Source organism: Panthera uncia, assembly GCF_023721935.1.
Source record: "Panthera uncia isolate 11264 chromosome D3 unlocalized genomic scaffold, Puncia_PCG_1.0 HiC_scaffold_8, whole genome shotgun sequence".
Lineage (NCBI taxonomy): Eukaryota > Metazoa > Chordata > Mammalia > Carnivora > Felidae > Panthera > Panthera uncia.
Genome location: NW_026057586.1, coordinates 83,534,926 through 83,548,084, shown reverse-complemented (window position 1 = coordinate 83,548,084; position 13,159 = coordinate 83,534,926). Strand labels below are relative to the sequence as shown.

Sequence of the window (13,159 nt, the reverse complement as noted above, 5' to 3'; positions counted from 1 at the left end):
GAACGGGCGTAGGGGCGCGCCGCGGACGGGGGCAAAGTTGCCGCGCAGCCTCTCGCGCTCGGACGCCCGGCAGGTCTCTCCCCTCCTCGCGGGTCCGCGGCCTCCTTCCACCGCTCCCGGCCCCGCCCCACTTCCCCTCGCCGCCGCCTCCTCCCCTTTCTTCTCCTCCCCCCCCCCCCCCCCCCCGCCCCGCCAGCCTTGCCGCTACTTTCGTCTCAGCCGGCTCCCACCTCCCCGCCCTCACCCGAGCGGGGCCGAGCCGGCGGGGGCGCGCCGAGGGCGGCTCCGCGCCCGGGTTTCCAGCGGCCGCGGCCAATCCCCGCGCAGCCCGCGGCGGCGTCGCGCTCCAGCCGGGACCGGGCGGCTCCTCCCGTCCCCGCCCCCTGCGCGCCCGCCGGGGCCGCGGAGTGGAGCGCGTGGCCGCGCCGAGACCAGCGGAGCCGAGCCGGGGGCGCAGAGCGCGGGAGGCGGCGGCGGCGGCGGCGCGGAGCCCAGGTGAGCTGACGGGAGCGGGGCCGCGGGTCGGGGCCGCAGCGCCGCAGTCCCGGGCGCCCTCGCCTCCTAGGGGCTGGGGGCCGCTGCCGGGATTGCAGACAAAGCCCAGAGGCCGGCCCCAGGTTCCCTCCACCGAAAGGACCCCACGTGCGCCGCCCCACGCCCCGCCACGTGGGGGGACCCGGCCCCCCGGCGCCCCTTCCCCCCGCGTCCTCGGGGCGCCCGGGGCCTCGGCGTAGCCTCCTCGGCTGGGCCGCGCCCGGCCGGGGGTGGCAGGGGCGGTCCCGGAGTTTGGAACCCGTGTATCACCCGCGGCCGGGGCCGTCAAGGATCTTGGAGGCGGCCTAGGCCCACCCCCTCGCGTTTGACAGGTGGGGAAAGCTACAGAGCGCAGGAGAGCAGAGGGCCGACGGACTTTGAGCACCCCACCCCCGCACCCCGCTTGTCTTGGGGGCAAGCCCAGGCCCTGGTAGGTTGGACACCAGGCGGCAGGACCCTGGATCAGCAGTTGCGGGGCCTGGGGACCTTTGCCTCTCTTAGTCGGCCCTTTGCCTCCGCCCTCCGGAACCGCGCTGGCTCGGTCCTTTTGACCTAAATTTACCTCGGGACCGCAGCACTCAGTGAGTGCAGAGAGGTGCCTTCACCGGCACCCTCTGCTTGACTCCTGGGGACGCGGGGATTCTGGGCCCAGTCCCGCTTAGCATTGGGTCTTGGTTCCTGGAGCCCTCGCAGGCTCCCCCCACTCTCTGCACTGCCCAGTTTGGGAAGCGGGGTGTTTTCACAGCTCTGCCAGCCGCTCTGCTGCTTGCACTTGGCGCTGAGGAGGTTGCACCTTATCCCCTCCTGTCTCCCCCAGAAGGTTGGTCGGAGAGGGATGGCATCCGTGTGGCAGGGAGCTCAGAGAGGGCTCGCTGGCCTGGCGTGGGACTTCTAGTGTCCACTTCCTTAGGGGCAACTTTTATCTTCCTCACTCTGGGAGTCCCCACAGCCCTAGAGATAGAAACTTCACGTGCCCTAGAGTGGTACTGTCGTTTACCACATCCCCTCCCCTGGCTCTGCCCCCAGGGGGAGAGGGAAGAGAGAGTTCTCCATCCCCATTGGCTCCCTTGTTCTCAGGGGGAGGTAGGGCAACCTGGGGAGGGCTTTGGGGACGTTAGCCCCCCTCCTCCCAAACCACCCCACAGAAACATGCAATTTAAGAATTAACTGGGTGCATGCTATGCAAATACAGCTTCATGGTGAGCCTTCGAATCTCCTTCCAGATTGCTCATCATAAACCCTTCTGACATAGGAAAACAGCTACTGGTAGTGAGAGCACAGTGTATTTTTGTAATAAAAAGTAATAGCCATCATTTGATGAGTCCCTAAATACTGTGCTGTGTGTTACATGCATCCTCTCATTTCCTACCAACATCCTAGAGGAAGAGATTTTTTATTCCCATTGTAGAGATGAGGAGATTGAAGGGTGGAAACAATCCTGCAGCATTGCTGGGAGTTAGCCTCATTTTATAGAGGGGTCAGAGGGGTTAAGTAACTGGCCCTGGGGGTCACACAGCCAACCCGGGTATGTCAGGCCCTAGAGCCCGCTCGTTTTAGAGCAGAGTCCCTTGCAAAGTCCCTCAGCTTTTTGACAGGCCCAGAATTGTTTACTAAACCAGTCTATGTGGACACAGATCTAAGCAGGCATGGTGCTGACTGGGCTTGCCCTTGCTCCCAAGTTGTGAGTGGGCCAGAAGCCAAACATATTCCTAATACCTTTGTTCCCATCGGGGTGGTCCTACCTTCCTGGCAAGAGTTTGGAAAAGTGTCTGGTGACTTTGGTTGTCAAAATGATGCTGAGCACTTCTGGCTTTGGTAGGTGGGAGCCAGGGATTCAAAATGTCCGGCAAGCAGGCCAGATCCATGCCAGGCGTAAAGAATTGTCCTGCCCTGAATGCCGGGAGCATCCCTGTTGAGAATCACCAGGAGGAATAAGTGTGGTGGCAATGAAGGAAGCAGATGGCAGTGGAGGTTCTGGTGAAATCTCTTCTGGCTGGTATGAATCCAGGAGGCTCCCAGAAAGGGGTGTCCTTTGTGCTCAGCCTTGAGTGATGGGCTTAAAAACAAACAAACAAAAAAACAGATTGGATGGGAGTAGGAGGGGAGGGATCTCACCTAGCAGAGGGAACTCTGCAGTAACCCAGAGTGCTCTCCTTGAGAATGTCAACTTGGAACCAAGATGGGCTACAAGGTGGGGAGACAGTACTCTCAGGAAGGGATGGACTGGGTGGGGCAGGCCAGGCCTATTTTGGCTCAGATTTTAACATGGGTCACAGAGTCGTCCTCACCCCATCATGAACCCATTTAATGGAAGGGCTCAGAGAGACAAAATACGGTAACTTGGTTAGGGTCGCTTAGAACCTTCCTCTCCCCGGCGGGCTGCCTCCCAGTGGCTATGGGAAGCAGAGAGCTCCCATATCCTTTCCCAATCCTGGAGACTTGGGACAAATGCTGTTTCAGATTTTCCTTTGGGTCAGAGGGCCTTGTGTTGCTATTTTCCCCTAGATGTTTTGCTTTTCCAGTTAGCTCCTCCCCCTTGGGTTACAGGGCCCGGGTGTGTGGGGTTCAGGCATGCCTGGCTCCGCAGTGCTGCAACGGCCTTCTCCCTCATTTCTGGTCTTCTTTCCTGGAAGTTAAGGAAATTGCGTCTCTCTTTTGGAATGGCCTTTTTTTCTTTCAGGCTGTGCTTGTCGCCTTCTTGGCCTGTTAATAATAGGAGACCTTTTGTGTCTGGCTTCTTTTTCGTGGAACATAATGTTTTCAAGGTTCATCCATGCTGTAGACTCTGTCAGTGCTTCCTTTCTATGGCTGAGTAATATTCCCTTGTATGGATAGACCCCATTTTGTTTATCCTTTCATCGGTTGGTGGATATTTGGGTTGTTTCCAACACAAGGGTTTCTTAAGGCCACTTTGCGCATTCCTCTGCCTTCTCAGCCCCCAATTAATAAACCTCTGGGCATAAGACATTATTGTGTCTCTCTGTTTGCAGGAAGAGGGTCATGGAAGGAAGGGTTTCTGAAATCAGTTGGGGAACAGCTTCCTGGAATAGGGTTTTCAGAACTCCCTGCGTCTCGCTCGCCCCCCTCCACAAGAATCCTGCTTCCTCCCAAAGCTCAGTGCCTCCAGGGTCAGTGCACAGGTGTGACGCATGTGATCTTAAGGGAGAGTGTGGATTTCATTCAGTTCCATTCTCTTCAGTCGCGATGATTTGTTAAATGTAGGTCCCCATGTCATCTTATCGGTATGTATTTTGTGAGACTTTTTCTAGGTAAGGTAATCCACAAAGCAGAGAAAGCCTCACCAGACAGATGGAGCCCTAACCCTGTGGCCGGGCATGGAGTCAGCTCAGTCTCCCGACAGCTTGGCCAGAAATGCCCACCACGGAAATTGGAAATCTAGCAAAAACCAAGCTGGGAGGAAGCCCAGAAAAGACTAGCCCCTCAGCCTTTCCCTGTTTGATAGCTGAGTAGGAGTGCAAAGAGGAGGAGAGAACACGGTCTTTGGGGGGGTTAACTGTGAGCTGGCTTTCACACAGAAGATGGACACCATAGCTACCCTCTAGCTAGGTCACAGCGGCTCCATTTTACAGATGAGAAAATCAAGGCCCAAGCCCCTGGGATCTGTATAGTTAGTTTCCTGACATACCTTTTAATATAATATGCTGGCGGACGATGCCCATTTTCTCATGGAATGGAATCCCCCTTTTCCAGGAGGGTATGGTTTTGCTCTCTGAAAAAATAAGGTTTTAAGTGATTATTTTTGCTTTCTTCCCTGATTGGATCCCTTCCTCAACACAACCCAAATCTGGCATATTTCAAAGGAGGTGGGTGCCGTTGCTCCTCCGAAGATCTCTGGCTCCGGCATTCCTTGCTGGGGATGTTAGTGACCAAAACGGGGAAAGAGTGATTTCAGGCGTCAGTGTTTTCCATTTCTGTCGTGTTGGTAGTGGTGCTGCTGAACTTTTTTCTTCAATTATGAAACATGTTAAGCATAGAGAAAAGCCAAGTTTTGTTTTGTTTTGTGTTTTTGACTGCCTCGTGTTTTTGGAAGGCTGGATGGAAACAGGGCAGAGCAGGGCGCCGCGTTTCACTTAGCGCTGGCTCTGGAACTTTGATGATATTTCACTGAACTGAACCTACACTTTTGGGGGAGGGGGGTTGGTGACAAGCCCTGTCCTGGGAGCTGAGGGACGCTGGGACTTGGTCCCTGTCCCCAGAGAGCTCCCAGGTGAGTGATCTGTGAACTCTCTGGGAGTGCTTTGGAAAAGATAAATAATTCTAGCATTTTCCCTTTTGAAAAGGAGAGCAAGAAAATTCCAAGAGTCTGTTGTACCCCCACCCCCACCCCATCCTGAAAGCTGCTGAGCAACTATTTTTATGTTGTCTCTTTTTATCCTGTTGGCTTCTGTAAATAGTTGAGAGATGGCAGTTGCAGAGATAAAAATGCTAATTCCAACCTGGAGAGGAGAGAGGATGGTCCCCCAAGAAAATGCCCCCTCATCCCTCCCCAGGCCAAGGCCTTGCCCCTCTGCCTACATGGGCATGAGGTAGGAGGTGAGTGGATGGGGGAAGGGGCATCATGGGTGGTGCTAGAGATAAGCCTCTGCTAGAGTAGTTTAAATGGAGAACTAGTGGTTTGGGTGGGGGCAGGGTGTGGAAGAAAGAACACCTCCCTCATGGGTTTTTAAAGGTGCATTGGGATTTTGCCTTTGAGGCTTCTGATGGAAAGAGAGTTTATTTAGATTCATCCCAGACAATTCCCCTGTCTTCTGTGTCCAGGTGTGGGGGACAGGGTTGGTCCCTCAGAGGCAGAGCCAGCTCCCAGCCCCTCCTTGCCCCTACTAGCTGGGGTTGCTTTGTGCTGGAGGCTGCGGAGGGAGGGAACTAGATTTAGTATCACCTCCAAACAGCAGGGAAGAGGGAGGGAGGGAGGAGCCCTGTGGGTGGGCAAGGCAGGGGTGCTTGTGGGTTCTGAGCTGGCCCCTTCCATCTCCTGCTTGCCAAGCTGCAGAATGTTGGAGTCCAGGTCTTTTTCTTTTCATTACAAACTGAAATTCCGGTTGTTTGCCTGTCTCTTCCTTTGGTTCAGTGAAAGATGCAGTAGGAGAGGAGGAAAGAAGTAAATGGCTCCTACCTCCCTTTGCCAAATACCCCCAACACCCACTCCACACTCACCTACCCGGTTGCCCTTCCTGGCTCTTCAAGGTGGGGACCACCAGTGTGCACCTGGCTGTGTGATCCCAGCCACTCTCCACCAATCAGTAGCCTCAAAGGAAGACACCTGAGCTTCTTGCTCTGTAAGCATCCTGGCCCCCAGGGCACACGGGGCTGCAGGGGTCAGGACTCCTGGTTTTCTAGCCCTGGAGACCTGCTGGGCTGCCTCGTGGAGGTCGCCTCACCTCCCTGGGTCTGAGGGACTCCATCTGCAGCCCTTCACGCTGATGATGAAAGCCTTGGGAGTGTGCGCAAATTGTTTTGACATACGGAAGCAAGGACGCAAAGTTGTATGCACACTTTAATTTACATCTTGCAAAAAGGGATGTATGTGGACAAGAGTTAGAGGAGAAGATGCAAAGAATAAAGTTAGCATGGTGGGATTAGAGATAAAAATTTTTGTTTTAATATAAATTCAGGCCAGTTGAGGGGCTTGAACTTGCTAGCCATAGAATGCTTTCTTGGCAATAGCCTCAGTGTAGGGAGCATTTGCTGTGTGCAGGAGAAGGGACGTGCACTTGATCACCATGCCCCACCTCTCCAGGAGCCTCTGGTTTCACACCTGTGCTCTCCCAAAAGCACTGTTTGATTGTGGGCAAGTCACTTGGACTCTCTGCCTCAGTTTCCTCACCAGTGAAATAAGCATGATACCTGGACATGACTCCTAATGTTGTTGTGACAGTTAGATGACATGATACATGCAAAGTGCTTAGAATAGTGCCTGCCACTTGGCAAGCACTACAGGTGCCTGGCTCCCATCTAAAGCTGCCATGGCCGCTGCTACAGTGATACATTTCTTGTACTGAAGGTGCTGGTCACTTTCTTTCCTTTGCTCTGTCCTATTTATCGGCCCTTCCTTTCCCCATCCTTGATTTTTTTATTTAAGGTTAGAGAGAGAAAAAAAAAAGACTTTGGAAGTTCTGGTTTCTGCCTGACTGTCAAGGTGAAGGCTATCTGGGTTACCAGGGAACCTGCAGCTGCCTGGTGGTTTGGCCTGGTTGAGAGCCTTAAGGTGTAGGCAACTGTTGATCTGTCAAGAAGCTTAGTGGGGAAGCTTTTCTGTCAATCAGCTCTGGGTTGTCTATCAGGCAAGACCCTTGGTTGTAAGTGACAGAAGACCAGTCACAAACTAACAAGCAAAAATAGGTATTGGCTCATGTAGTTAAAAGCTTCTGGTATCTATGGACTTCAGGCATGGCTGGATCCAGGTACCCATACAATGTCTCCAGCTTCAGTTCTTCTCTGTCACCTCTCTTCTCTCTCTGTTGACTTTATTCTAAGCCAGGGTTCTCCCCAGCCCCTGATAACTCTAGAAATCCATCCTTCTTGCTCCAAGTACCGTAGAAAGAGACCTTTGCAATACTTCTGCCAAACCCTAGAATAAGACTTGGTAGTCTGACTTAAGTCACACACCTGCTCTTGAATCAAATCACTTGACCAGAGAAATTCACGCCTGATTGAGCAGACTTAAGTTATATGGGAACCCCTGAAGTTGATGGTACAGACATCTACATGGAACACCTTTCACAAGAAAGAGTGGTTTCCCAGATGTAAATCAGGCTGCTGCTATAAACTAAAGGAACATGGATAGATTTAAGCCAAGTAAAGAAAACTTCTGAGCAGACTTGGGATGAGTGATACAAGCAACGGCCTCTAGCCAATATTTACTATCTTTACTAGCCAATATTTACTGAGTGCCAACAGTGTTCTGGAAAGTTCTAGGTCCTAGAGTTGAGGAGTAAACAAGAAAGGCAAAGCCTTGGCACTTAGAAGTTAAGTCAGGTTGCTGTCTCCATTCCCAAATCCTATGCATTTCTTTTCTGATCACCCTAAGACCCCATGTCTTTGTACCCCTCTCGAGCAGGTGGAGGTTTTGGAAGTCAGAGGAATGGGCTGTCTGCTCCCCTTTGTTAGAGATTTTGCTCAGCCTGGACTTTATTCAGGATGCAACATGTGGACATTGCAGGGCTGTACTTGCAATTTTTAGCCCCTTCTTGAAAAACGCAGACCAATTTTAGCTTTTCCTGGAACCACCGCTTAACTTTGGGCAAATCAGTAAATCTTTCTGGACGTTCATTTTCTCATTGGTGAAATGAAATGGTTGGAGCAGGTGACCACCGACGTGTGCCCTAATTTAGCGCTGTCATCTGATGCATCTCCCAGCAGGGCCTGTAGGGGTGAGATGTGGAAAAGGGGGAGGGGGCGTGTGACAGGCACTCAGCCTGTCCTGGGTGTTGAGGAGGCAAGGGGAAAGTGGTGAGGACTGACCTTATCTCCTGTCCAAAGCTGCAGTGAGTTGTTGCCAGGAGAGAATATGGACCCAGTGCTATCAGAATGTCCAGTACTTTAAGAGACTCTGGAAATTATGACTTTTATCTGAAATGTGCCGGCTTTGAAATGTTGACATCTCATTCAAATAGTTTTAGACACAGGGTAGGCCAAGCAAAATCGGTTGGTGGCCAGATGTCACCCGAGAGTCACCATTTGCCACCTCTTTGCTCTAAGGACTGTGACGGGCACCGGGTCTGTGCACGCTAACACCAGCATTATCCTTCCTGCCGTCTGCCAAGGGAGGGCCTTTGTCTTCTGGGGAGACAGTTTTAGTGCTTCCATACTAAGGAGTGCTGAGGGAGGTACATTGCTAAGAGTTGGTGTTACCGAATTGATAAGACTATTTGGCTGGGCCAAGGCCCGAATCTGGAATATTCCTGCTGGCATCAAACCTTAGCGCTGTGTTGGCCAGTCCAGCTGAGCCTCCCAGGTCTCGCGCTCGTGTGTTGGGAAACTCTTCTGAATCCGTGGCCTCTGAGGCAGTGGGCTTCCCTGGGTAGGTGGGAGCTGCCTTAGTTGGCTAGGGCTGCTGTGAGGGAGGATACAGCCTGGGGGGCTTCAAAAGCAGAACTGCATTGTGTCACAGTTCTGGAGGCCAGAAGTCCTAGATCAAGGTGCCGGGAGGGAGAATCTGTTCCATGTCTCTCTCTGGTGGCTTGCTGGTGATCTTTGGCCTTCCTTGGCTTGAACGTGCGTCCGCCTTCATGTTCTCATGGGGTTCTCCCCTGTGTGGCCCTAGGTCCAAATTCTCCCCTTTTTATAAGGACACTGGTTATATTCGAGTAGGACCCACCCTAGTGACCTCATTTTAACTTGATAACCTTTGTGAAGACCCTGTCTCCAAATTAAGTTACATTCTGAGGTCCTGGGGTTAGAACTCCAGCATATCTTTTTCGAGGGCACAGTTTAGTCTATAACAGGTGCCTAATGGGGTCCCTGTGACCTTGCCCTGGGCTGCCCTTTGTGTTCTCCATCAGCTGCCTATAAAGTTCTTGTCTCCAGCCCCTCCAGCTTCCTTTCCACAGCCCCTGCACGCACTCGCACTCACACTCATGCTCACACCGGCCTCCAGTTCCAGGAGGGGTGGGGTGGTGTTTCTGTTCCTCAGCCCTCCCACGCCTTTACTGCCTTGGGGACTTCTCAGAGCTCACTCCTCCTGGAGCAAGTTCCTGCCCCCTCACCACCTACTCACCCTGTGGGTCTCAGCCTAAATATAATTTCCCCAAGCAAGGCCTTCCTTGACCCGCCCCCCCATTCTGTTCTGTTCTCTTTTGTCTTGGTTTCTCCCCGCTTGTACTTATATAGTCATTTGTGCTTTTAAGAAATCACATCTGTTTTGTTTATCCACCGCATAGTAGGTCCTCAGTAATTACTTGAAAGAACAAATGGGTGAGTGAATTTCCTTTAGGACTTCCCTGGGCCTCAGCTTCCCCACGTAAGAGAGGAGGTGGCTGGCCAAGCCTGTTATCTCAGGGAGGACATCATTGCTGGCCTTGGCCAAGGCATCCTTACAGCTATTTGGGGCCCCCATGTTGTCCCATGGTGCCCGGAACCGTGTAGGCTGTGTCTCAGATTGGGGCACACGTCCCTGGCACACTGGCTACTTGCTATCCCGGGCTCTGTGGTGGCTCCGTATTTGGTGAGCAGGCGCAGGTTGGAAACGACCCCCAGGAAATGAGAGCACGCTTCCAAGAGGCCAGGGCCACTGGGCTTCCTGGCAGAGGAAGCAGTGCTTCCCTTCACCCTGGCCCGGAGCCTGGTCCATCTGCTTCGGGAAGTGGCTGGTGGCTCTGAGTCACCCAGTGAGAGGTGGGGGAGCTTGCCACCGCCAGCCCTGGGGAGATGGGGAGGCCTTCGAGGGCAGGGAGAGAGGACCCAGATTTGGGGCCGGAGGCTCCAGGGAGAGGACTCTTAGCATTTAGTCAAACCCAAGGAGCTTTGCAGAAAGGTCCTCTTATTCTGCTCCCCCCCCCACCCCCAAATACCTTGCTTAGCAGTCCCTCCCTGGCAGAGAGCCTGGGGGGATCAAATGAACCAGGCTGAGCCCTGCTTGGTGCAAGGTAAATGCTCAGTTGGATGTTAGCTATTGCTGTTGTTATGCAAACCATTGTCTTTGTATGATTTTTTTCTCCTGGGCAGAGTGTTTTTTTTTTTTATTTTAAGTTTATTTATTTATTTTGAGAGAGAAAGAGAGAGCACAAGCAGGTGAGAGGGGCAGAGAGGAGCGAAAGAATCCCAAGCAGTCTCTGCACCATCAGCAAAGAGCCTGAGGCAGGGCTCTAACTCACAAACTGTGAGATCGTGACCTGAGCTGAAATCAAGAGTGGGTTGCTTAACCAAGTGAGGCACCCAGGCTCCGCTGCCCTGGGCAGAGTGTTGATAGGTTTCATCAGATCCTTATAGAGCCTGTGCCCTTGTAGAATCTGTGTCCCCAAAGCTGGTCAGAGCCAGACTCTAGGGGTCAGTGGTAGAAAATGACCCTCCTCAGGGTGAATGACCGGCTTGCTTATCAGGCCTTGCTGCAGACAGGGGTGGGGGAGGGTGGGGGGAGGTGGGGGGGGTGGGGCTCCAGGTGGCCTCCATGCCCTGAGGTCTGGGCTCTCCTTCCTGAGACCCAGACACACCTGCCCCTGCAGCACAGAGGCCCCCATCTCCATCTCAGCTGGAGCATTTCTCCTCTCCTGCCTCCTCCAGACCTCAAGGGCCAAGGCCCTGGCCAGACGCCAGTTTGTCAAGGAGACTGATTAAAAGCAGCTTTGCTGGGGGCAGATGGCTTGGTGTCCTTGGCCTGAAGTGAAGATCGATAAGCAATTGTTTTTCTCTTGGCAAGAAAAAAATTCTCCATTAACTTTCTTAGGTGCTGCCAGACCAGTTTTCTTTTCAGGAACGCTGCAGTCCTATCAGAGGTGGTTCTGGGAGGGAAGACAGGTCACTGGTGCTGCTCTGCTCCCCTGCCCTGGGAGGGCTGTGGAACCCACACAAGAGCAGGCTGGCTCAATTGGACGTCAGTAGCTCTTCGGAACATTCTGGAACACGGCTGGCAAAACCCAGCCTCGTAGGCATTCAATAAGTAATTGAAAGAATAGCTTTTTGAGCACTTACCCAGGTACCAGACATGATACTGAGTGCTAGCTATTTAATCCTGATGACTAATGGGTTACCTCCCATTTTATAGATAAGAAAACTGAGGCTGAGGTGGGGCTAAGTCATTTGTGTGTGGTGAGCCCAGGCAGTTGAACTTCAAAGGCCCTGCTTTTCTTTTCCTGGAGAATACTCAACATAACAAGCTGGACCGCAGAGAACCTTGAAGTTGTGTTGGATTCTTTCACTGATAGGGAAGCCGTGGCAGGAACACAGTTAATGATTTCTTTCTCAGACACAGTAAGGATGGGATAGAAGAACAGGAGTGGGACCAGCTGCCCCCTCCCCCTGCCTCAGCCCTCTAGGTTTATTATCCCAACTCCTATCATGGTCACAGCTGTCCTTTTTTAAGAATTCATCTCAGAAGAGTTACTATTTGTCCATGGTACCCAGTGGAAAGTTAGTCCTTCCCACCCTGTCCCCTTGCTTCTGCAAACTAGTCATTTTCTCTTGAGGCCACTGTTAACCGTTTTCGTATATACCTTTCCAGAAATATGCTGTTGCATATACAGTGATTTTCACACGTATGGCCTTTTTCCTGTTACGTCAAAATAGCAGCATACAGGGGCGCCTGGGTGGCGCAGTCGGTTAAGCGTCCGACTTCAGCCAGGTCACGATCTCGTGGTCCGTGAGTTCGAGCCCCGCGTCAGGCTCTGGGCTGATGGCTCGGAGCCTGGAGCCTGTTTCCGATTCTGTGTCTCCCTCTCTCTCTGCCCCTCCCCCGTTCATGCTCTGTCTCTCTCTGTCCCAAAAATAAAAATAAAAAACGTTGAAAAAAAAAAAAATAGCAGCATACTAATGCTTTGTTTTTTTTTTCCGTGTAACAGTGCGTCATGGAGCTAATTCATATTAGGCTGTGTAGAGTTACCTCTTTCAATTAAAAAACATTTTTTTTAATGTTTATTTTTGAGAGAGAGAGAGAGACAGAGCATGAGTGGGGGAGGGGCAGAGAGAGAGGGAGACACAGAACCAAAGCAGGCTGCAGGCTCTGAGCTGTCAACATAGAGCCCGATGAGGGACTTGAACTCATGAACCGTGAGATTATGACCTGAGTCAAAGTTGATACTTAACCGACTGAGCCACCCAGGTGCCCCAAGAGTCACCTCTTGTAAAATAAACTCATGTTTTCTCTGGGGATACATGTACCTCATCTTTTTTACTCAGTCCCCTGTGGATGGTCATTTCAAATCATACTGCCACAAGAAATCACTTTTTACATGTGTGAGGTTGTCTGTAGGGTAAATACTCAGGTGAGGAATTGCTAAGTCCAAGGTATATTCATTTGGAGTTTTGTTAGATATTGGTGAATTTCCATTTTTTTTTTTTTTTTTTTTTTTTTTTATTTTTTTTTTTTTTTTTTTTATTTTTTTTTTTTTTTCAACATTTTTTATTTATTTTTGGGACAGAGAGAGACAGAGCATGAACGGGGGAGGGGCAGAGAGAGAGGGAGACACAGAATCGGAAACAGGCTCCAGGCTCCGAGCCGTCAGCCCAGAGCCTGACGCGGGGCTCGAACTCACGGACCGCGAGATCGTGACCTGGCCGAAGTCGGACGCTTAACCGACTGCGCCACCCAGGCGCCCCTATTTATTGTTTATTTCTGAGAGAGTGAGAGAGGGAGTGAGAGGGAGCAAGCGTGGGGGGGGGGGAGGGGCAGAGGGGAGGAGGACAGTGGATCCAAAGTGGGCCCCACGCTGACAGCAGGGAGCCTGATGCGATGTGGGTCTCAAACTCCCGAACCCGTGAGATCCTGACCTGAGCCGAAGTTGGATGCTTAACCTACTGAGCCACCCAGGTGCCCTAGTGAATTTCCTTTCATAAGGGTGCCCAATTCATACTCTCTGTAGCCTCACCAAAATAGTGCTATTATTACATTTTCTGTCTTTGCCAATCTGATAGATGGAAAAAGTAGTAATTCCTTATAGTTTTATTATTAAAA

The 13,159-nt window shown here is 52.1% G+C and overlaps 1 protein-coding gene across 1 annotated transcript in view; it reads left to right on the top strand.

The window, feature by feature from the left end:
- Positions 1-397: 397 nt before the first annotated feature.
- The window catches only part of CAMKK2 (calcium/calmodulin dependent protein kinase kinase 2), a 49,202-nt gene continuing 36,440 nt past the window's right edge, over positions 398-13,159 (top strand). The window contains exon 1 of the mRNA XM_049619373.1: positions 398-495. The gene's annotated coding sequence lies outside the window, so the exon portion shown is untranslated. The remainder of the gene's footprint in view (positions 496-13,159) is intronic.